The sequence below is a fragment of the Melanotaenia boesemani genome, chromosome 17 (assembly GCF_017639745.1).
Source record: "Melanotaenia boesemani isolate fMelBoe1 chromosome 17, fMelBoe1.pri, whole genome shotgun sequence".
NCBI lineage: Eukaryota > Metazoa > Chordata > Actinopteri > Atheriniformes > Melanotaeniidae > Melanotaenia > Melanotaenia boesemani.
The window spans coordinates 17,132,887-17,158,124 of NC_055698.1; the positions used below are offsets into that span (position 1 = coordinate 17,132,887).

General features: G+C 38.0%; 1 protein-coding gene across 4 annotated transcripts in view; it reads right to left on the reverse strand.

Annotated features, from left to right (window-relative positions):
* ripor2 (RHO family interacting cell polarization regulator 2) overlaps nucleotides 1–25,238 on the reverse strand; it is a 60,784-nt gene that overhangs the window by 28,270 nt on the left and 7,276 nt on the right. For 2 of the 4 annotated variants that reach the window (XM_041966961.1, XM_041966962.1), the window contains exon 1: nucleotides 13,890–14,177. The exons of the other annotated variants lie outside the window; for them this stretch is intronic. The gene's annotated coding sequence lies outside the window, so the exon portion shown is untranslated. Of the gene's footprint in view, nucleotides 1–13,889; nucleotides 14,178–25,238 lie in introns of those variants that run through there. 4 annotated transcript variants of the gene reach the window in all.

Genomic DNA, 25,238 nt, shown 5'->3' on the forward strand with positions numbered 1-25,238 from the left:
TTTCCACATGGATAAATACACACACACATATACACACTCCTGCACAAGGAAGTTGAGTTAAACCGCTGCATTATAAAAACCTTCCCTCCGCACCTCTTTGTGTCACTGCTCATCTAGTCTAAAGAGTCTTTCAGAGTGAGAACAACAGTACCACATTTGCAGTGTTTTCTGGTTTGGTGCCAGCTGTTAACCATGTTGCATTCAGATGCCAGTTAGTCCATTCATTGGTCTTTTTTTTCAGCCATAAATGCCCCTGAGAGTTGGGTATGTGTGGCTTTTCAGTAGTTTTTTTTTTTTTTTTTCCCAATTTGTGACCATCAGATAGATCAGTAGGCTGAGCTGAAGCTTGGCAGGAGCAAGCAAATGACATATAAGCAATTAGCAAATGGGAGAAGGCAGGAGACAGCAGGACACCTGGTGTAACATCAGTTAGCTCTCCAAGGTCCATGTGCATTAATGCATTAGTCTCACTCCTGTACTTGCACACACACATTAAGTGAAAGGAAGATGAGGAACCAGCTGAATGAGGGACGAACGGCTGTCTGCAGGTAAAAGCAACTCTCCATTTAAGTTTGGGAGATTCTGTTTGAGATGACTCAGATATGCAACTCAGATAACTCTTCTCCCACAAAGGTCCTTTTGTCAGTGGCAGTATGGCTTTCTTTTTTATTCTTTTTCTTTTTTATGTCTCATTTCATTTATCGTCTTCCCTCCTTACTTCACATCTTGCTCTGAGTCTCTGATTTTCTTTTTATAAAAGTACAGGACTAATTGATCACTGCCTCTGCAAAGCACTTGGAATCAAATCGGGAGTTTAAACACTCAATATTTGGCCATTACAGAACTTTTGAATCGTTAGTCTGATTACTTTAGCCTCTGCAGAGAAAAGGGGTGTAATGTCTACATGATTATTTAAAGTTATTAAAGAGTTATAGGAAAATGTCTTCACTTCAGTGACATTGATTACGTTATTTAAATTCTGTTTACGATGGTGCCTGGAGTCAAAAGGGATATGATGATATTATACTCATGGACATGAGTGTACCAAAGCTGTAAAACATGACTCAGTATTTCTTCCAAAGAGGAACACTGGAGATGTAAACCCAGTCCGAAGCCTGTAGACGCAGCAATCACAGCACAGTAGGAACATGAAAATCACATGACAATCAATGGATAAACAGACAGCAACTCAATTTCCATGTCAGTGTGTATAATCAGTGTATGCAAACAAATCCTGCTGTGTCACTAAATGATTCACACTAAGATCAGATTAACTGTCTGAGATTCACCAAAAATCTGCCGTTGAAAATTGCGACACAAAACAGACAATTAAATTTTGATGGCAGGTCCCAGTTCACCCTCCTCACCAAAACTTGACACTCATGTTTAGCACTTTAATAATTCTCAGTTTGTATGTGTGTGTTTCCAAATGTACACAAGTGTGTATTTACGTGAGGAAAGAAGAAGAAAAAAAAAATGTCAGCACATGTTAACAAGAGAAGCCTAATTCTTAATGCCAGTATAAATTAGCCTCACCATGGCAACAGCAGACAAAATGGGATGAAGTGTGTTACGTAAAACAACTCTTGTGAGCCAACTGCCAAGAAGTAGGACACACACACACACACACACACCCATATTGCAAGGCCAATGCTTTTAAAGCACCAAACATTCATTTGAGAGTTTTTATGCATATGTTTTACAGATCCAGAAATAAATGTGTGTCACAGTCATAATGAGCTTAATTGAGCCAGTTTTCTGTTTCTATTTTGATTTCTTTGTTGTTTTGTCATTGTTACAGCACATGTGGGTAAAAAGCAGGAAGAGATTAAAGAATAAACCAGAAAAGAGCTAAATACTTATGGAAAGTGTCTTGCAAAACAGGAGAATGTTACTAAAAGATATAGAAGTAAAACAAAAAGAAAATCGATAAATAAAAAATTAAAAACTCTTTTGGAACAAAGCAAGTCCAAGAGATTAGAGGGATGCAAGAGAAGATCATAAAGCCTCTACGTATAGCCTTTATGCATTACTGGTCAATACAGCCGCTGTATTACATGTTTCTTTCCATCATTGTAATTAGTCTTGTTCACAAACTGACAGGCAGAGTGGATTTATAACAATAGCTTTTTATAGAAACCATTTAAATGGCACAAAGTCCAGCAAACTTCCTTTGGTGGACGGAGCCTTTATGCATCTTCACTTAAAAGGCTCTTCAAAACTTTTAAGATGGTAGCACAGAGCAGGAAAATATATGAGGTAGAGATGAAACACCTTTAATAATAAGCATTACTAAGTTAGTTCTGTTTTCACTGTGACCAACACTAAACAAAGATCATACTGGAAAAAGTCAGAAGAGCTGTCTGATAATTTTTTTTTAATTAAATGTAAGCATGGAGCCTATAAATTCCTGGTATGTAATGACAAGTAGACAAACCAGACACAGGCTATTCTAATTGGACGTTTGATCAGATCAAAAGTGCTCCATGTAAATGTAGCTTATGTCAGTCTCAGTGGGGACATAATTTATAAAATGAACATTATGCTGTATTGAATGAGGCTGGATGACACGCAAACACACATTAATAAGAGATTGTAAGTTCCATCTAAGATATCCAGTTGTGAGTTGGGGAGGTTTACACAAGTTAGTAAGCTAACCAGCTAGCTAGCAGCAAATGACCAAAGGGTAATGAACTTTCCTATCATAGAAAACTTCCTTCCCATCTTGTAATAACACTTGAATATGATTAAAATCCTGATGATCCAGTTCTCCACCAGCACTTTTAACATGCATGTATTTGTGGAAGTGTGAGGGGTCTTGATGCGTAAAAGGTGAACGACCAAGCTGATCCATGCACAAATGTCATCTGATCTGTTCCCCTTACAGGCAATGCACGCACACACACACACACACACACACACACACACACACACACACACACACACACACACACACACACACACACACACACACACACAATGAAATTAAATGAAATCATAATTTCTGTGGGACTGAGGAAAAGAACCTTTACTAAAGTTATGTTTTGTGCTAACTTTACGTGTAAAGTTATTTTGTGTGCTCAAAATGTTTGATTACTGTTTTTAGATGTGAACATTTGTCAGTACCCAATCTGTAACCAAAACAAACTGATGACCCATTTCACAAATCCATCTAAAAGAGACATATAAAAGGTGTGTAACATAGGAGCTTATGTAAAGATGCAAGAGAGTGATTCATTACAGAAACTCTAAAACAAACAAAAAACATGTTAACGTTGACAACACATCTCACAATAAGCTTACGTTTGTATTCAGTCTGCACTCTGCTCCTGCTAAAGGTCTTTCCTGTTTGCAATGATCATTTATGTCTGACATATTAGTTCGAGCTGGGACAGACAGACACCTAGAAACCCTTTTCTCTCAACATGGTGGGGGTTATTAGGTAGTGTGAAAGTAGCAAAGTAAGCTGCACCTCTGGACTAAATAGACTAATATGGTGATATGAAGGTTGTGAAGTTTTTATGGTGTGTCTTAGCAGCTGGTGTTACAAATATCCTGGATTAATAAAGATGATCTTATCCTATCTTAACCTGAATACCTGAGCTGTACACTGGGGGTTTATCATCACAAACATGAGCTTATACCTGGTGTAAAGAGCCTTAAACGAGATTGCTGACTTATTTTGTACTTATTAAAGCTCTATCTTTTTACTTATGTTTGCCCAATACAATTTTGACTCTTGATCATGTATCATGATTTAGTCTGGCCAGAAATAGTCAAGCTGTCTGGAATCCTGCCCCAGATAGACCGTACTGTTCTCAGACATCCTCCCATGACGGTCGATTTACCAAATAAACAATCAAAGCTTCATCAGGCTAACATTAAACCAGTCTAAACTGTAAAAATAATTGCAGGAATCAGCTGATAATCAGTTGAGTCATCTGATACAGTCAAACGGTGTATTGTAAGAAGACTGGAAACCGGATGTATGGCAGAGGAGATGTGACTGTTGTTTGAGTGCTTGAGTGTGGGAATTGAACACAGTTTCTGCTGTGTGTTTGTGAATTTATGTGTGGCCCATGCCAGGTCCATTATAGGAAAGACAAGACAGGTCTGAGTTAAAATTTCCAAAGAGGGCAGGTATTTAAAGCCAAAATTGCCTTAATTTAATCCTGATTCATTTACTCATAACCTCCTTAAGTCTAGCTAAATGCTACAATATACAATCTTATTTTGAACCACCATCTAGCAAAAACCAGCGCTCGTTTCTCTCTACCTCAGCCACATTTCTCAGGGGTTCAACCAGTCCCTGGTTTATGCAACAGTGTTCAGATTCCCCTTCATATGCTTCCAATGTGATTATAGTCACTCTTTTCTAATTATAAGTAATTTTTATTATTGTGGGCCTGAGAAAAAAAACATTAGGGCCAGGAAATGGAGTGGTATTTAAATGGACAGATGACCAGATTAAGTGAGGCGTGTCTGGACTGAGGTTACATTCAGACAGCTGCTGCTGACATTTCAGTGGATGTAGTGCAGCATGTAATCACTTGAGAGAACTGTAAGCCATACCAGTAAATGCACCACCCATATTAATGGTTTCCAAGATTTTTTAAATGACATTTTTGGTCTAAAGTTTATACTGAAGTAGGAACTAAGAGACTATGCAAAAACAACCTCAGATGACTAAAATGCAGAAGCAGTGAGCATTTTGATGGTGGAAGGTAACAAGAGGAGCGAGGAAAACGTGGATGCAGAAGAACTTGTGACTAAACAGCAAACTGGCTATTTCGAACTACATTGGTTAGAAAAGAGATGAGACACTACAAACACAGGTACACTTGTACTAAATACCAGGTGACACGTTTAATCTCCGCTGCCTCCTACAGGACAACCACAAGGAGCTAAAGATAAATCCCCATCGACGTTTTGTGCGCTGCGGCACCACCTTTATTGTGAATCTTAATTACCTCATATCTGCCGACAAGGACAGCGCTGTGAATATCTGGACAGGTGATGTTAGTGATCTATCATTACTGATGAGAGCATTTTATCTGGTGTTATCAAAGCTTTCTAAAAAAAACATCAAAGCAGCAGCTTTTTTAATTTTATTTATCGCAGATCATATCATCGTCGCAACTTTCAACAGCGTTATCACATATCGCATGTTTTCCTGATATCTTGCAGCCCTGCTGCTAATCAACTGCAATCAACTGATCATTGGCAACTGTGACTATCTCTATAAAAACAAATGTTTTGCAAGTTTGCTAGTGTAGATCATTCAAGTGTGTGTCACACAAGGAGGAAAAATATCAGCCATAATCTTTGGGCACATTTACACTGGTGCTACTTGGTCCACTTTAAAATTGCACTACTTAACTTTTGCCATTTTCTCAGTGATGAGCCCCCTATCAATGGCTAATTTGACATCCATTTTGCATCTTACCTGTACTGTAAGTTTTTTATTATCTCTCCAGACAATAAAAAACAGTCTTATGTTGACTCTTGTCTTGTCTCTTGCTCTCTCTCCGTCTCTATTTAGTTTCCTCTTTCCTCCGATGATGTCTTCTAATGTTTCTTTGCTGAATCAGCCAGAGTGTGCATTCAAAATGGCCGGTTTGTTTACACCTGCTTGCTAGCATGTGACATGTGCGCAAAGCAAAACTCCGCTACAACGTCTTGCAGCGTCCCGGATGAAGTTGCATGGAGTAGTTTCTCAGCAGTGGAATGCTGCCGGGCAGCAATGGTTTCAGAAATGCACATAATAGATGTCACTGTGCCATCAAACGAGTCCAAAATATGCCATTTTAAAGTGGAAAAGTTACAGAGTAGGTCTTTAAATTGACCCTGTTACACTCGCATGGATAGTGCAGTTCATTTGAAAAAGAGTGAATACTCTACTTATACTGTGCCATCTTTACTTGAAATGAAATGGTCATGTGACTCCCTACGTCACATCCATGGATGTGTAAATGTGTAAATGCAAAAGTGTTTCCATTACACTTTTGCGATATACTTCTATACCAACATGTCTGAAAAACCACCTTATAAGAGCGTAAAAACTTTTTAGTGATATTTGAGAGATTTATCAAAATGTAGGTGTTTCCATTACCGTTTTTAATTGCAAAATTTAAGGTTTTGCACAATTCTGGTGGTAATGGAAACCTAGAGCTTGTTTCAGGTAATTCGCCCAAAACGAGCAGTTGTAACTCCACAAACTGAGTCCCCTGGACTATCATGTGAACGCAACCATGAAGAAACTGTTTTAGCTGCACATAAACTTGTGAAGGGTTATAAAGTCATTTCCAAATTATTTTGATTCCATCATTCCACAGTGGGAAAGATCTTTCCCAGGTACCTTTAGCCATTTTTACTGTATTTCAGTGTAACATATTCAAGACGATCCTTTTAACTGATTCACAATGTGAAACTGTTATTCCTCTCATTTATGTGACATTAATATGCCTTAAATTTGGGTCAAAAAACCCACTTGTTTTTTTTTTTTTTTTTTTTTTTACTTCTTTCATTTTTTTTAGGTGTAACTCTGATAGAAGGTGACCACCTATGCTGCAGAGATGAAATGCAGTTGCAATACAAACAGGACTGTGTTGGCCGCTTCCATTTCATTTGTTATTTTTAGTAAGGAAAGACAACATTCCTGTTGCTGATATCGAGTACTTAGATAATACCAGCTCATATGGGCAGCAGAGCCTGAACACAAGCAAACACAGCTGGCTAAATGCAGAGTTTGTTACAGCTCATAATTGGGCTGTCAAATGTGAAGGCGCCATAACAGCTAAATGTGACTGCACTGGGCTTTAAGCTTTCCCAAACAATAAAAATAATAACAGTTTAAGCTACAACTGTGCACAATTTTTCAATGGCAATGACTAAATAAACATATTATCCTCCTATATTCATGATCCATGCTTTCTGGCTATATTGACTCACTCTGTGGGTGTAATTTACAAGCCGGTCATGGTGGATTTATGTTCGCTCACTCCTCCTGCAGCCTCGACTAAACCATTACCAGAATAACAGAATAACAAGTGACTGAAGGAAAAGAAAATGTGAGAAACAAGAAGAGGGGATAACTGACTGACTGATAGAGAAATACACTGGAGGATACAGTGATTTCTCTCTCCCAAAACTGTAGTTTCACAGTTGCATATTTCAGCTAAAGGTGTAGATAATCATACTGCTTGAAGTGAAAATTCAGCAGGGAGAAGAGCACTGAGGAGTTCTGAAGTATGTTTTAAAGCTCTTCTGCCTCCACACCATGTGAAACAATAGACTTGCAATGAAAAACTGCACAACTGAGGTAAACCATGACTCAAAAGTAATTAAAAGTAAACAGTGATTTAAATTTTTGTAGGCGCATTTCACTATTGTCTCAAGTGCAAAGAGGAAATGAAACAGCACAACAAAACAAAATATTTCATGTTAGGGATGGAGAAAAACTGAAACACATGATATTTCACACTGAAAGAGAAAAGAAGCAAGCCTGTTGACAATGCTATAGATTAGCATTAAGAGCATGACTGCAGAGTCATCCCTGTGTCCTCCACACACACAAACCTGTTCACATAACACACATCTGGTCAACTCATCTTTTTCTTTTAAATAATCTTTACAGTATGCTCGTTTTTGTCTGGAGAATACAGTAGAGCCAGAGATGGCAGATGAAAGGCACAGATGAAAACCAGCAGCAAAGGTCAAGAACCACTTAAATATCACAATGCTCCCTTTGCTGAACCTGAATACTGAATGTTAACACTTTTTAACATGTTCTTCAGAAATTATTATCAAATTTAACGGCATTGAATTCAATTAAATGTAAATGCTTTGAATGTGCTGTGTGATTTATCATTCAGTTTGTGTACAAGAAAAAAATAATCTTTTTAACTACTGGGCGGCTGTGGCTCAGGAGGTTGAATGTAACGATCAGTGTGCAGCTGCAGCCTTTAAAAACGACATATTTTGGATGGGTAGCATGATCAAAGAGTGAATAGTCATCCCCACAACGACGCCCCTCAAGACGAAGGAGCAGTGTAGTCACCCCATCCTCTCCTCCTTCTCAATTAATCTGTCATCACACAGCTGTGCATCACGACCACCCTGAGGCAGATGGGTAATGGTAACACCCACTTCCAAGGGCCTCTACAAGTTTTACTTTATGACAGAAGAACCAGTAACACATCTTTCTCCACATGTCATCACAGAACTGCATCTCACAATCTGGAAGAGAAGAAGTGAAAAATAAATATCTGCACAAGTGGAAAGAAATAACTGAGAAAGAACATATAAATTACACAATAATAAAAGACAGAAGACAGTAGTGCAGCACTGTACAGCAGGCCAGAGACATGCACGACTCAGACAGAAAGAGATCATGACACACAGATGTGGACCAATAGGGTATCTGCTGACTGCTTGAGTCTGCAGTGGGAGATCGCCAAATACCAAAACAGCTTATCAGCTTATGACCTTAAAACGCTTATGGCATAATGCTGCTACATCTATCAGCTGCTCTGGCTAGAGGTGTGTTTGTGTGTGTGTGGGTGTGTGTGTGTGTGTGTCTGCCAGTCTGTGTCAGTATGTTAAATATCATGTTTCAAACATGATGGCACATGTGGTATCATGTATTCCCCTACATAGCATGGCAACACAGTAGTGGAAGAGGATTAAGGAAGAATACTTTCACCAACATTCACAGACACACACACACACACAAATACACGCAAAAATAATGCTGATCTGCTCAGAGACAACGAGACAAGGGGCGGGTATATGTTCAAACTACCTTCCATAAATTCTCCTTCGTTATCTATGGAGGAGTGTGTTTGTGTGTGTGTGTGTGTGTGTGTGTGTTGGGGGGGCAAACAGATGGGAAGGGAGCAGACAAATACCCAGAGTAGGACAGATGAAGGGAGAGAGTGTGATATAAAAAGTAATATAAGGATGAGACTCTGGGGAAGACCAGTGAACACTTATCACAATGGGATGCCACACACACAGACACAGAACTGGGCACTCATTAGTCCTTTAGCAGCACATAATTGTTCCGGTTATCATTTTTCATACATCACCGCTTCTTACTCATGCGGTCAGAGGAAAAAAAAAAAAAAAAAACACAAACACAGACACAGCCTTGTACACACATGTGTTTGTGTTTATACAGTATAAGGGTTGTGACTTGCATGTGATATCACTGGCAGTGGCTTTTGCATCCTTTCTCCTCTTTTATTCAAACTGTGAAATGGGGATTGTCTTTGAGTATAACTGGTCCAAAAAGCCTGTCTCCAAACTATTAGAAAGTCTAATGCAAATCCAAGTGAACCAAGACAGCATCAGCCTGAAGAACACTTTTTTTTTGCTTTCAACGAGCAACTGATGACACTTTGGAGATAAGGGCAGGTTTCAAACACTTCAGTACATTAGCATTTTGATGTGGCAGGTCAGGATTTGTTTATTTTTGCCTGACACTTCTAAATCTTTTCTTTTTATCGATTAAGCAGGCTAAAACAAAAAACTCTAAAAGGTGTTTTTAAACATGCATATTGGAGATTTTCAGGAGAAATGACAGATAATTATTTGGTCAAGACTTTTCCAGCAGTATCTGTTCACACAGACATGTCACACAGTCATCTTACTGCTGTGGATCCAGCTTGAAACGTCTCTCTAAAGTGTGCACATGACGCAGAAATTCTGCTGTAGAAACCGTTGCATTTTCTTAATAAATGTTGAGAAGAGCAGATGAGTCATTGATATGAGTACTAAATGTATCTGTATCTATCTGCAATAGCAAGGAAAGCAGCATATCAGTCAGTAGAAAGAAAAACATCTGCATACCAAACTGCACCAGCAAGCCGGTACAGAGCAGAAATCTGATCTAATAAACTAAATTATGTACAGGCATGGATTTTATGAGTTACTATATTGATAATAAGGATGTGTTTTAATATTACAACTCATTAAAACCTTTTTAGGATTTGTAGATAAATTAAAGATGGATACAGTTACTATGATGTAGCAGTTTCTAGAGAGTCACTGTAACATCTCAAGATCAGCTTTCAGCTGCCACTGACAACAAAAACAACTACTGGATAACTGGATAAGTCAGCCTTATACATTACATTGCACATATGTTTGTCTAACTATATACTGGAGACAGATGGGCTGCAAAAATTATTTAACCAGGGGAAAGGATCTCTTATAAAGACCAAAACCATGTTTATTCCTGGTGTAATGTTTAAGGTTTGGGGGGAAAAAAAGCTAAAGTGGGAATTTAAAGCACTTTTTTGCCTCTAATGTGTTGGTTTCATGTTTCTTCCCACAAAATTGATTCTCTTTCTTGAACAAAGTGTAATTTTAATGGCTGATAATAGCTTTTCTCCGATAAGTGACAGAAAATGGATGGATAATAGCATTTCGTGTAAAAGTGTTAATGACCATGATGGGAATACAAATGAATGAGCTGTATTTCCCAGCAATGCTTCCCGTAATATTTAGACTATTCCACCATAGCACCTAATACACTTTAGTTTTGCCATAAAAATGGATAAGTAAAACCAACAGACAATCTTGAATTGAACTGGATGGACAGAGTGATCATTCTGGTAATGTGGCTGTGAACCCCCTCCTTCATACAATTTTAATGTCTTCCTCCTTTCCCCTCGCACCTGCTATCCCTCGAGGGTCTCCCACCTCCACTAATCATTTCTGTCCCGGTCAACCTTTCACGCTCCAACTGTGCCTCTCCCTCTACATACCACTTGACCCGAGAGAAACAGCCTACAACCCACCATCTTGACTCCCAAAAATTCCAAAGCAAACATGAAGCATCTCCAACACCCTGTGAGGAAGCAGCGATTGCAGGGCTGGACATGCCAGAACAGACTAATAAGGCCAGACTATCATCCTGAGGCCTGATAACCTCTGACTTAAAGCAGACAAGGGAACAAAAGTATCTAACTTTAACTACCAAAATGGAGGTTTGTCTCTGTGAAGAATTCCTCTACACAAGCTGGAAAGCTGTGCAAAGTTTAGAAACAAGTGTTTAAAATAGAACATATCAAAACCACCTTTACCCACAAGGAAGATTAAAGTTTAATCAAATAAACCTGAACAACATCAGCCTTTTACAAGATATGATATGTATTGTTGATGCAGATTGAGGGTCAAGTTACAGTAAATCTAGAAGTCTGGATTATGGAAATTCACCATGAGATTTCACTTCATTATCGAAGGCGTCCTTACTGTTCAATTCTCAAAAAGACAGTCCCAGCAGTGAAGGTCTCCGAGTAAAATAACTTAAGTTCTCTCAGAAACACTTTCCACAGCCTACAGTATTTTAGAAATGAATCAGCTAAGAAAGCTTCAAGGTGAGACACTTCTACTGTAAGAACGCAAGTGGAGGTTTTTCTAAAAGAAAATGTCAAATACTCCTTATGTGAGACGTCAAGCTCTATAATACGCATCACAGGTGCTTGTACAAAGAAAGAACCAGCAGGTTCTTTTTATTGGTCTTTTACATAACTGTTATAATAAATATCTTAATAAGCTAAAGGGATTTAATTAATTAATTTAATCTAAAGCTGCAACAATCTGCCTTTTACTAAGTTAATAGAAAGAAAATAAATGAGAAATTTGGGTATTGAATTGCCTGAGTAATTTCCAAGTCCACACCTTATGCTGTTCTGGCATCTAAGCTGGAAAGATTTGCTAATTTTGCCATTTTACTTTTTTTTTTTTACTTTAAATTCTATGCATGAAAAACTATGGAAATGGCTATTTCCTTGCTCTAAACTGTGTGCTCACATAATAGACTGTAATCAGCACAAAATACAGACAATATGACATCACCCAGTGGTTGAGTTTGGATTTCTTGATGATCACCTGTCTTGGTTTTCCTGACACATGTCAAGTGAATATTGGATCTTTTTTGAGAATCACAGGACACAGTGCACACCCACACAGCAGCAACATGCCAATTACAAAGTAGCCTGACTGGGAAGCATACCCTGTTATATCACCAGCAGGTATAATCATAATCCTTCCACTGGCCACACGTTTTACGTCTCGACTCTTCGCCTTTCACTACTGTCAAAATCCCTTTTGCATAACAATTAGATTAAGTCTTGTTTTTGTGCATGCATATGTCCAGGAGTGGAATTCAGCCCTCATAAATTTACCTGAGATTAGGACCATATTTTAAAGTATTCGTTTATGTATTGTAACTTTTATTGTTATTACAGCTTTCAGCAATGAGAATGCACGTTGGATAGTTTCCTAATAGCATGCACATTTGGACTTCTTGCAACCAGAGAAACTTCTTTTTTTATATATTTGCTACTACCTAAATATTTTTATAATTCCTGTTGACTAAAACTAAACCTCACTTTCAACTCTAAGTCAAACTTAGAATGTTTTCAGGTAATAGAAGTTAGCATTAAGTGTTCAGGTGCTGTTGATTTTCTCTGCTCATGTTGTGTTTAAGTAGTTTAGGGGGAAACCCGACAATGACAGAGCGTCTGAATTTCTTCCAAACCACACAGTTATAATTCCTTTAATGAGGCTTTGGAGAGAAAGAGAAGGAAATGAGTGCATGTGTGTGCTCTTGTCCCTGCATGTGTGAGGCAGGGAAAGTGAAAGACAGAAAGGACAAGAAAGATGGCTGAGACCCAGAGAGCAGATGCAGGGAATGAAAATTCAGCTGTGGTAAAGTGGAGAGAAGGTGAGGGAAAGCATGTGTGTGAGAGTCTGGGAACAGACGCTGGTCTTGCATCTTTGCAGCCCGTCTCAGCTTGGCACAAACACACTACCCCCCCTCGTCTCCAGGCCCCTTCAAACAGCTTAGCCATGGCCCAAACGGCCTGGCAGCGAAGAAAAGTGCTTCCACTTAACCATATCAAAGTCAGCCTGGTTCTGCAGCAAAAGAGCATTTAGCTCTGAAAAAAAAAAAAAAAGAAAAACTGCTTTTTCCACAGAAGCAGCTTCATATATAGCTTGGGGAGAAGCTGAGCTGCAAGCTGAGTGGTTATTTGGACAAAAAAGGTTTTTCCGGATGTTTATGTTTTGTTTGTACAGAGAAGACTTGTGATTGCAGGACGAATCTGTCTTTAACCAGCATGAAGAACAAGCAGCAGAAACTCTAACGTTGGCAGCCCTCTCAAAATGAGGGATCAAAGTGATCTAGCAGGTAGGAATCTGAACAACCGTAAATGTCTCAAAACAGAACAGTGAAGGCTCATCACTTCACAGAGGTGCTGCTGCTTTGTTTATTTGCTCTGCTTTAGCTCACTGTGGGTGGCATTAGTGTACAATAGATGCCCTTTGACCTTCATCCTTAACAAACCTGGAAAGGCATTCCTTAATAAATAAATAAATAAATAAAATAAATAACATGTCTGATTCTCATGTTTCACCTGCAGGGCCCCCGCGTGCATTCAGGGAGCATTGTGAAGAAAGTACTTGTCTACATGTAGTAGAACAGTAACAGAAGCATCACATTTCCATATTTTAATCTCATACTTGTCTCCAAGAAGCACAAAAAGACAAACATCACACACAGGACACAATGTGTCAGCCAGACTGGCCGTTAAATCACGCGATAAACATCATAACGTTGAAGTTCTCCATTGTTTACACGTCCCCGCTGAAGACCGGTCAAATGAGTCGAATGAAAATTATAATAAAACTGGCTAATGTGCGTTCACCCTCCACTGGCATGCATCTTACAGTTCACGCATCGCCCTCATTTGATCCACTAACCCAGTGCCCGGTGAACGAGCCTACCCCCCCACAGTGGGGCAGAAAGGGCTTTCCCAGCATGAGCGCAATACAGATTTTATATCAAACAAGCCAAGTCTGCGCGGGACTCCACTCACCTCTGAAAAACTTCACAACAGTGGCTCCTCAGTGGCGTCTGTGCCTGTCTACCTGATCTTCTCCATCCATGCGTAGAAAAAAAAAAAAAAAAAAATAAAGGAGAAAGTGCTTTCTCGCTTTCAGCGCACAGATTTAGCGGCTCTTCGCCACGTAACGGAGAGAAAGGTAATACAAAATAATACAAAATCTAAATCCCAGATACATAAATCAATTATAGATGAGCGATGTTTGTTGCCTGATAGGCAGTCGACGCAGCGCTGTTCACAGCAAACACTGATCCCACTCTCACACATTCCAGTTTGTGTTTGCGGCGCCCCTCCTGAACAACACTGACCAATCAGCGGCGGAGGATGTCACGGGGAGGGCGGGGTCATCTTTTTGTAACCCAGCCATGGATGGATTAAGAAGAATGACCCCCAGACTCCATCCTGTGGTGGGGGTAGTGGGGGTCGTGCGTGCATGTTCTGATATTCGTGCATGTGTCCCTTTGTCTCTTGATCCAAAAAAAAAAAAAAAAAAAAAAAAAAAAAATCATACTGAAAAACAAGCTTTTAAGGATTTTAACATTTAACAGGATACTAATGTTTAAGAAACGTCCCTATTAAAAAAAAGAAAAAAAATCCCTTATATTTCTAAATATTCTCTACACCTATAACCCTCTCACCTCACCTTTAAAAAAGTTTCCTTTTTAGAAAAGCAAGAAAACCCTAAGGTTAAGTTTTATTATGTATATAAATATATATAAATATAAATATATATCACAATGGAAACACCTCCCAAGGTGATCATGGATAAGCAGTAAAGGAAAGCTGTAGTGACCGATGTAGCCATCTCCAACAATGGACATATCCGGAAAAAGGAAAACGAGAAACAGGAGAAATACCAAGGACTCAAGGAAGAGCTAGAGAAAGCCTAGAAGGTGAAGGCAACAGTAGTACCAGTGGTCATCGGAGGACTGGGGGCTGTGTGCCCCCACACTGGAGAAGTAGCCCCAACAGATACGTGGAGAAACATCAGACATCTCCATCCAGAAGAGTGCAGTACTGTGTAGGACCCTCAAGCTCCCAAGACTCTGGTAGAGTAGAGGATCTGAGCTTCAGATGAACAGCCACCCAGCCTACCCAGGTGATATATATATATATATATATATATATATATATATATATATATATATATATATATATATATATATATATATAATATATTCCTATATATATATTCCTATTGGAATTTCAAAATCTGCTTCACACTTATCTGTAACAGATACCGTAAATGACCATCTCAAAAATTATATTAATGTATTGAACACGTACGTCATCACCTCTTATTTTAGGAATAGTATTTAATGTATGGCAAATATAGGTATATCCACAATGATAAAGTTATTTAATGGAAAAATCTGTTAAATAAATTAAAAACAAATTCATTATTTCTCATGATGTTTTTATACAGAACTCATTTATGTAAACATTTCTATGATAAATTTAAAAGACAAATAAAGGTTTATTAGAGAAGCTCTCTGCAATGACATTCAACTAGTTACAGACAGAAAAAAAGCACATTTAATGCATCTAGATTTAGTATTTATGTCCCTGGACACACATCAGACTTTATACACTCTTTATGTAGATTCCAATTTCGGGGGAAACAGAGCTGCCATTTCTTCAATCTTTTAAGACAAAATTAATGTCATGTTCAACTAAACAAACTTTTACAGACCTACAACAAAGCCTCCTTCATTCAACAGCAGGTTGCCAGTGCATGAAAGTAGGTATCACCCCTACTGAAAAGTAACAGATCATCAAGTGGGTCTGATTATCTGTGATTACACAGCTGTGCAAAAAGGGGTTTTTCCAGTTTATCTTGCCAGTGTGCTGCCTCGGGTGATATTCCTGCGAGTGCTTTTCCCTGGAAAGCAAGCTGCAAACAAATCAAATTACAGAAAAGGGAACCACGAAAAAGACAAACACCAACATCTTTAAAAGCTGTGGACAACACGAAACACATTTGCTGCTATTTCAGGCTGAGGTAAAATACATTTCTGCTACACGACTTATGAAGAGTGACTCAAAGTGCTCCTGCCAGCCTAATTGCCCTCCATAAGTGGATATGTTGTTCCGCTGAGTCCATACAAATCCAATTCAGCTCACTCTTCCAAGAAGCACAGGGAGCAGAAAACGGCTTGTCCCTTTTAATCAATCAGTTATGTATTAGCAGAGGAAAGGATTTTATAATGACTCAACGTGATTGATCTTAAAGGGAGGGATCAGGGGTGTTATGAGTTGCAAATTAACTTTCCTTTTATGTTAAATTATATTAGTTGAAAATATGAACAGTTGAGGATATTCATAACCCCCACTACAGTTAAACAAAAATAAAAATTTAAAAAAAGTTGTCCTTAAATGTATCTGGTTAAGAACTGAAATAAGCATATGCTATAACAAATGACTTCAGTAGTGGGAATTTTTTACAAGTGACAGGATAAATGCAAGTGTCTGTGGACAATATACTGAACCCATATCGCCTCAAATGTGCCCTTTGGTGTATGAACATGTGTGTATGATAGACTTAAACAAGTATTATATATGTGTGTGATTGGGTGAATGTAGTTTCTTTCCATCCACTGCTCACCAGTTTCCACAGTGATGCCTGATGATCTCTGCTTGTTGCAGATGATTGAGTTCTGTTGGTCTTGCATTAAGTGCATCAAGTACTTCACAGATGAGTGTGAAACAGCCAGGATGGGAATCGATATGTTCAAATTTAAGGGCGTTTTTCTTAACCAAAAATAAATAAATAAAAAAAGACAAGCATGAAGTGCTCCCTCTGGGTCAGGTAAGGGTCTTTGTGTCAAGCAGAAGAGCTTAAGTTTATCTTGTTCACCAGTGATGGTCGAATAAAGCAAAAGATAAATAGACAGATTGGGACTTTGTCAGCTGTAATGAGAGAGTTGCACGAGTCTGTTAATGTGAAAATGGGGCTGAACTGAAAAACAAAGCTTTCGATTTAATGGTCCATCTTTATTCCAAGCCTCATCTGTTGTTATGAAACTTGGTTGGTGACTAAAGGAATGAGATCTTAGATCTTCAGAGGATAATATTTGGGAGAAGGATGTCTGGATTCCTTTTCTGGACCTGCTGCCTTTGCAACCTGACCTTAAATAAGTAGAAGAAAATGGATGGATGACTAAGATGACTGGATGACTAGAGAGAGAGACAAAAAGAAAATTTGTGGAGGCATTTTTTGAGATACAAAGAAATTGGAAGGAAAAAAAGAAAGAAAGAAAAAGAAAAACATACATATATGTGTGCATAAAACTGTATTTTGGCAGGGAAATGACCTTACATCAGTCCAAAGTCTAAATCTGACATATCTAAAGGGTCTTAGAGCTGATTGTCCAAGCCTATGGTGATATAAACAATCAGTTAGCAGTTGCAAGGTGATATATGTGGCTATTTACAGCTAGCATAGTTTTTCTTCTTGTACAGGACAGTGAAGGTAACCTGGGGCTGCCAAATGTAATATTCAATTTGTCCATTTTTTTTGTTTTTCTACATCTCTTTTTCGAATTCTGTAGAATTTTTCGACTTTAGGGAGTTAAACTTCCACTTAAGTGTCATCCTTTGCAGATTTTACAATCAAACCCAGAGTGTAGCACATCCAAAGAGCTCCGCAGACTTTCCATAAGCACTTCAACTAGAACTAACACTTCTGTGTCCACACCCCCTCACACACACATACCTCAGTCTTCCTCCTATAGTTCCTCAGCTGTTGGACAGCTCAGCCTGTAATTATGGCTGTCATCAGCAGCCCCTGACCAGCAGCTATATTTACAGGAAAACCAACACACACATACACACTACAAAGATAATACAACACACACATTCAGTACACAACAGAATCTCACAGATGAGCACATTTATATAAGCAGAGGCTGCCAATCAGAAACAAGCAACAGGTGATTCTGTGCTGAACAAGCTGGTGCGGATGTGTTGCTGCCATCAAATTCAAAATGAGCCGGTATTTTCCACAAAATGGTAAAATGCCGTTAATTCAACATCTGGTTATTTTCATTTGGGAATGAAATTTCAGTTCATGCATTCTGTTGTTTTCTAGTTTTTACACAGCGTCCCAACTTTTTGGGAATTGTGGATGTATTTCTATCAAGTATTATGATTTCAAGGCTACTCACTTTACGTACAAACAGTATCACAATATAATAAAAGTACTATGCCTTGCACCATGTGGACTAATTTTTTATATTTATATAAAACTGTTTGAATATTTGAATTCATATAAAACAGTTTGAACCAAATTATTACCTATATATAGTTCACACATAGAATATAAACAATGGAATATGTTCTTCTTGAACTAAATGCTGCATCTAACCAAACATACTGTAAGAAATCAATTTAGCCATTCTCTTTTATATAAAAAAAAGCTCGTATTACAATACTTAGAACTTCAGACATTTTTAATATAATGAAATATATTTAAAAATAAAACAGGTTAATCTCATTGGTCATTTTACAACACAAACAAACTTATGTGACCATTTTGAATATTGTATGCTTGCTTTCCTCTTTCCTGCCCTGACATGATTAAAATCTGTCCATTCTTTATCAGTCTCTCCATGATTTGTTAACATATTCTTTTTCATGTGAACTTTGTTTATTATGGTACTATTGCCATGACTGCTGCTTTAGTTATTTTTCTTATGGTTTTGCCAAAATTTTGTTTAGTCTTAGTTTCCTTTTACACAGTTGTTTTTGTAAAGTTCTTGTTTTATGTTTGATTCATATTTCACTCCCTGTTTTAGCTTTCTTTAAACTCACATCACCAGAAAACTATAGTCAAATATTCATTTTCTCACTTATCTAATATGTAGTGTCATAGTCCCTAACTGTAAGTGAGATAGTAACATCCGTGTGAGTCTCTGTTTGTCTCTTCTACCACACACTACCTTGACACCAAATTCAAGATTATGGAGTATAAGAGGTACGATACAGTATCCACATGCATTTGCTGCCATTGACATTCTCATGTTCATATGAAGATATAATACAAATGAAGCTACCCAGTGATCTCCCAGAGGAGCAGCATGTTTCCTTTCATACCAGCCACTGCTGCTGAAGCTCATCACATTCAATGTCCTGTTCTGCAAGGCACAGCACTGAAACACCTTCTGTCATTTGCTCTACCTCTCTTGCCATTTTCATGCATTATTTATTGATTATGCTTAACTGTGTGGACCCACTAAACCAAACTGATTCTGAACAACCAATCGGGACAGGGTAGCCAAGGCCGAAGGATGGACAAGCACAAATGATGGTGAAGGTGGGAGTGGCACTAAAATCTCAGAGGAAAATGCTGATTAATGCCTTTCCTCATGTTACACATAACATGTAGTTTGATTAATGATTGAAAACTCTGTGTTTACTCCAATGACCCAAAGAAAGTGGTAGTATGCTGTATCTGTCTGCTACTATAAATATATATGCTTCCTGTATTGCTTCCTACACGATGCCTTAAAAATTCCTTCATGTTTGTTTAGAGTAGCGTGCTATCTTTTTGAGTCAATTACAGGCTGTATGCTGCTGGGAAGCAGCTACATGCTCTGGCTGCTTGGGTCTGTAATGACAGCTTGCTTGTTACAGGAAGAATCTGTCCCACAGGGACATGGAGGCATGTAGTATGTCAACAAAATCATCACTCTCGTCGTAACCTGACAAGACAAGAATATGTGATGTGGGGAATAATAATTATTTTCAAATGAGATTATTCTGAATATTTTAAGAGTTTCTTTTTGACAAGTTACTCACGTCCAAGCTGCACAACACGGAGAAAATATGGGTCCAAACAATGATTAGTAACACAAACAGTTTAGCAGGACACAGTTGCTATGTCAAAAGTGTGGCTTTCAGCACTGACTGCAAAAATCTAAGATCCAGCTGATAAAATTGATGAAGTTTTATCATTTTGGCATGTTTTGGTCTTGGGACATTCCCAACAAGTTCTCCAATCAAATTGACCACAATAGGTTATTTGTTCATACAACCAGTGATGACTTCCTCTAATATGCTGCCCCTAGGAAAGATACCATGGATGGTATTCTTAGTAACCACTAGATCACACAAATTTATAATTGAATTATTATTTAGTTTGGCCTTTTTAAGCAAACAGCCCATGATAATCAACTGCATGAGGACACTCATTGGTTTGTGCAGCTGGTTTTTGCAAAGTTTTATTTTTTTTTATTAATTTCTTTATTTATTTTAATTGAAAGTAACCAAATAAGAACAAAATGTAGGAGGTGGGGAGTAATACATAAAATCTGACTGGAAAAAAACATTCTTTATCATAGGCCTAATATGCTATCAATGAACATTTCCTAAACTCACTGTAACCTCTACACCAGCCTTTTGCTGCGAGGCAACATTACTAACCATAGCATCACTGTGCTACTGTGGAGAAGTGAGTTTAACCAATCATTAAACTTAATGATTATGGCCCTATAATCATTTGTGGGAAAATTTGACCCTCAGTGGAATTTCACTTTAATGCAATGACACTGGCCTATGACATTTTATAACATGCTAGTAAAGACAGCACATGTCAGCAAGCTACCATTACTGTTTACCAATTAGTAGTTTCTATACAATGTTGGATAAAAAAAAAAACAAAAAAAAAAAACTAATCTCCAAAGTTTTCTTGCAGGTTATTCCTTTGTAAAGAGACATGGGTGGTCTGTTACACTTCATGTTTTCAACAAGGTTACCTCATGGTGAAAGAAGATCCATACCACAAAGTGTAAACCTCACACGCCCTGTATTGCCCACAGCACAGTGTCATAGTAACCACATGATGTGTACAGAAAAGGTTAGGAGCAGAGTGAAAGACAGAAACCACACTTAAACATCTGTGATGAAAAATATTAAATTAGTTTAAAGTAAAATCTGAAACTAGGCTGCTGAGACAGACAGGAGGATTTCTACTTTTGCATCATCTGGCTTACTGAGTGTTGCACCATTACAGTTTACCTGAAGTCACAAAATGCATAGATGGGTTTTTATTTTTTTTGTTTCTCTCTACACCCTTTCTTTGCTCTTTCAGTGAAAGCTGCAGAAAATAATGATAGTTGGAGTCTTTTGGCTAAAGTAGGTCAGTGAAGCCAACTGTCAGAAGCAGGAAGAAGGAGATGTGTGGCAATAATATGCCAACTATAGTAGGCCCCCTCAGGTCAGAGCTTTTCCCTGCACAGAGCAACCACTGACGCACAAACTGAAGCTTCGCAATGTCTGTGTGTTGTGTGTGCAGTACCACGGTGGACAGAGATGACATCTGTATCCAGACAATGGAGCTAAACTGTATGTGTAGGTGAGATGTTAGCATGCCAGGACCACCAATCTAGTAAGATTCCTGCTAACCCCACCCAGATCTTCTAAAATAGAATGAACATTTTAAACAAATCGAATACTTCTCACAAAGTGATAACCTCAGTGAAAAACCAGTTTATGACTGGCAATGAGAGGAGGGGTGAGCTGATGTATGTGTCGTATGAAAGTTGATGTCAAGCTGCCAGGCGGCAGTAAACATTGACTGAATTATGAACCCAATACTTTGCTGCAGGGAGAGCTCTTCATAGGTTTGCTATACTCATTGTAAACACTGGATTCAGAGCTGATGCAGCTTGCTAGTGAGGTGAGTCATGTTCAGAGATGGAAGGGTCTTCACATGGGATACTTCTTAAAATGAGACAGAATTTTTTGCTATAAATCCACTGCAAGAAAAACCTACTTTCTGCAGGAGTCACTGGGAAGGGATGTAAAGAGTGGGTGAAAACCTACTGACCTGAGTAAGAAACAATCTAATAACTGAATTTCCTAAAAACAAATCTATGATGGGGGGACCGCCTGAAGATACTTGAAGAGATGAAGTGAGAACAAAAAAATGTTCATGAACAAATCACTGAGCTGATGTGTAGAGTCACGCTGTGTAACTTTTTATTGTTTGCTTAAAATTGTACAGCACTTTGGTAGAACACTGTTTTAAATGTGCTTTATAAATAACCTGGATTGGATTGGACATGTTCTCTGTTTAGTTCATATTTAAACCTCATTACCTCTTATTTAGATTAAACCATGAGCTAATATTTCAGCACTCTTTATCAGCTTCATTTCATGCCATAACTGGAAGCTGGAGACATACAGATTTTTACACCTCAATGATACAGAGGATATTGTGAATTTAGAGATTTTATAGATAAAGTGCTGTATGTAAAGAAATGACATTACACACTCAAATAAGATGTTAAAATGCACTGGCAATAATTGGATGGCATTGTACATTGGTTTTCACAGCAGTGTATGAAGACTCCAAATAGTTCTTCTGGCAATAAAAGGAATCCTGAGAGGTGCCGAAGAAGTTAAAATGTGTTTATCTGTACTAAGGTTCATTACAGTGCATTTTAATAACTGCAGATTTTCTGAAAAACTGGATATGTCCTTTGGCTGTGAAACATGATTAACATCCACTGCTGTTCATCTATAAAGTTTTATTTGAAACTTTGTACTTTAGTGGCCTTGTTGAACAGGTCCTCCGGGTCATATCCAGCTACATCCAGCTTCCATTGCAAGTCCCTCAGATCTCTACTGAGTTTGAAAAATCTACTTTTAGATTTTATGCACAATCTTACAGAATTCCTCACACAAACACACACACACACACACACACACACCAAGAATGTATGTTAAGATCAGTTTCTTGATTCAGATTAAATAAATGTAAACCTGTTTGATGTTAAAATTTTTTCTATTTGCATATTACATCATTTGCATGAGTCTTAATGTACAGTATGTACTGATTTATGTACTGGTTAATTTAGCATATATTTTAAAAGAATTCTTAAAAAAACACTTTCCTATGTCTTATTGAAAATTACTTTTACCACGAGGTTTACTGTTTTTATATTGTGGTTTATTAATCTAATTGTAATAAAGGCTCAGCATTTTGTTTGATGAACATCTTTATCTCAAATGATAAAAGAAGAATACTTGATAAAAAGGTCAGACAAATATGTTTTTAATTAATTTCCCTTGCTGTTGCATTGCATGACAATTCAATTTCTTTAGAAAAATATTAATAAACAGTGTGAAATATCCAAAATACAACATAAGAAGGTAACAAAACCGTTGCTAATCATATCCTGCCACTTTATTTGCATTTAGCTGTCACTCAAAATCAGTCAGTATTTAATTAAATTTTTTTTAAAACAAATTTACCTCTAGCAGTATAATGAATTATCAAATTACAACCAGACTGCTAAATGTGCCCTAAAAATGCACATTTAATGTGTTTATATAAATAAGATAACATTATTAATATTCAAACACATAACTATGAAATCTGAAAAAAAAAAACACTCAAAACTTGGCTTGAAGCCCTTCAGTAGCATCTTACCACTGGAATTACATTCCATTGTTGACTTTGCTCTTATCTCTCTATCGTTTTACCAAAGAATATGATTCATACGGTGTAGGAAGATGTCCAACTGAATGCTTGTCATAAACTCACATGCAAACACGCTCGGCTGACTCAGCTGCAACAACACAAAACAGCAGAGCTCAGTGTACAACACACTCATAATGAGTGTGGCCTAATTTGTGGTAAAAATGTCATTTCTACATCTTATCTCTATATGGAAAACAGCCTCTCAGCTTTCCACTCAGTGGAGCAGGACTCCACTGTGATCCACTGCTTTGGCAGACAAGCCTGCTCAGTGGAGGATACAGTTTCCTTCACTGCACAAGACAAGTTCAGACAAGAGCTTGAGAGAGAAATGGATTTGTGAAATCCAACCTGGCTTCTAGTCTTGCAGCCTTCTCATTGAGCTCTGCACGACAGGCTGCTGCCTTGTGTGATAAGTGTGTGCATGTGCAGTGGGTTTGGATCTTTTACACCCTCTGGGCAAGGGTTCAAACTTGTTCTGCATAAGTGACATATATTTCATGTCACCGGAATGATAACATAATAAGATAGTGTCTCAGCTCACAGAAACTGCTGACTTTGATTCTAAACAATGCTGCTTTTAAAGACAAAATAGTGAAAAAAGGGCAAATAAATCTTGGCAAAAACAGTCTTACTAGTAATTGCTCTGCTGGTTGAAGTGCAGTTTTAGACTGTAGATGTCCTTTCTTCATGTCTCTGTGTCCTAATTATCAGAGGAATGCTGCCCTTCTGCTGCCACCACTTGTCACAAGAAGAATTCCTGAGTGGTGAAAATGAATCCTATCATTTGGTTCTTTAAAGAGAATCCAGCATGTTGTGTCATGCTCTGATTTATGTGTTTATTCCTTAAATCTTTAGTGATGTATAGCCTGAAACATTAAAGAAAAGCCCTGAGGCAAAGTCTGGAGTGAAGGCATAGAGTACAAGCATGTAACTCTTCACAGGTATAGTTTCACCACACACCTTGACCCAAACTTATCCCTTGAGGTTTTTTTTCTAATTGTGCATCTTAACCTTATTCTGGTCTAAATCTGCAGAAGAACATCACCAAACAGAAAACCCTTGGGAGAATCAGAGTACGCCTTCACAGGCTACTCTGAGACAAACAAATAAACAATAGCTGGTGAGCCCAGCAATTAGTGGTTAAATTTTGTAACTGGTCGTCAGGGGAGGGGTGGAAATGCTTCCTATTTTACAAGAAACAGAAAAAATATATAACACTCCTGCATGAGAGCAGATACACTTCTGCAAAAGTAGCACAATCAAAAGTATCACATTACAGGGACTAAGTGCATATTTTAAAAAAAATCAAGAAAACATTTTAAAGACAGAGCTGTTTCCTTTGCAGCTCTCTGAACTTCAGATATAATTCAGGCTGCTTCAAGGCATCTTGATAGTCAAGTGGTGTTTTCAGGAGCTTTTCACTTGTGACTGAAAGCAGCTCTTTTGCTTTCTGACCTGACCCAGTTAATCAAACATAGGTTTATTTAGATACCAAACAGCAGCCTGTCGGTGGAAATGTGGCACCAATGATCTCACACTTTGCTATATTTTTACTGTTATTGAAGCCTTGCAACCCCTCTCCTCGAGGACACAGCACTCATGAGTACTTCTGTACACAACCAAAGAACTAGACCAAAATCAGGCTCTTTGAATAACTCTTGAGGAGGAAGTAGGCGTTAAGGAAGCCATTGTGATTATTTTGGTCTCAATGCAGCTCCTGTGTGCTTTTAGCCTACTGATACAGTTTCATTTTAATTCTATTTCATTTTTGTTTTCTACAGGGAAATGTGCCAGAAAGGGACATTGTGCATGTGGCAAACTTTTGATAGTAGTTG